The following is a 274-nucleotide window of genomic DNA, read 5'->3' on the forward strand; positions in this document are numbered from 1 at the left end:
TCTTTGAATTGGCCGTGAATTGGGTTCGTACTAATCTTCTTGTTTAGACCTTGCGTGAGATCAGCAAGAAAATTTTGTTTATTTAAAAATTTAAAACGTTAAAAATTTAATGTTTAGACTTTAGATTGATACTCTCATGACATTACTCATTGGCAAATTTTATGATATAATTTTTTGGGGGGCCACTGAAAAAATCAACGAAGCAGTAGTAGAAATTAAAAAAAAAATTATGAATTTGAGTTTTTTTTATATATTAAAACTTGAAATTTTAATC

Source organism: Dendrobium catenatum, unplaced genomic scaffold, assembly GCF_001605985.2.
Source record: "Dendrobium catenatum unplaced genomic scaffold, ASM160598v2 fragScaff_scaffold_1553, whole genome shotgun sequence".
Lineage (NCBI taxonomy): Eukaryota > Viridiplantae > Streptophyta > Magnoliopsida > Asparagales > Orchidaceae > Dendrobium > Dendrobium catenatum.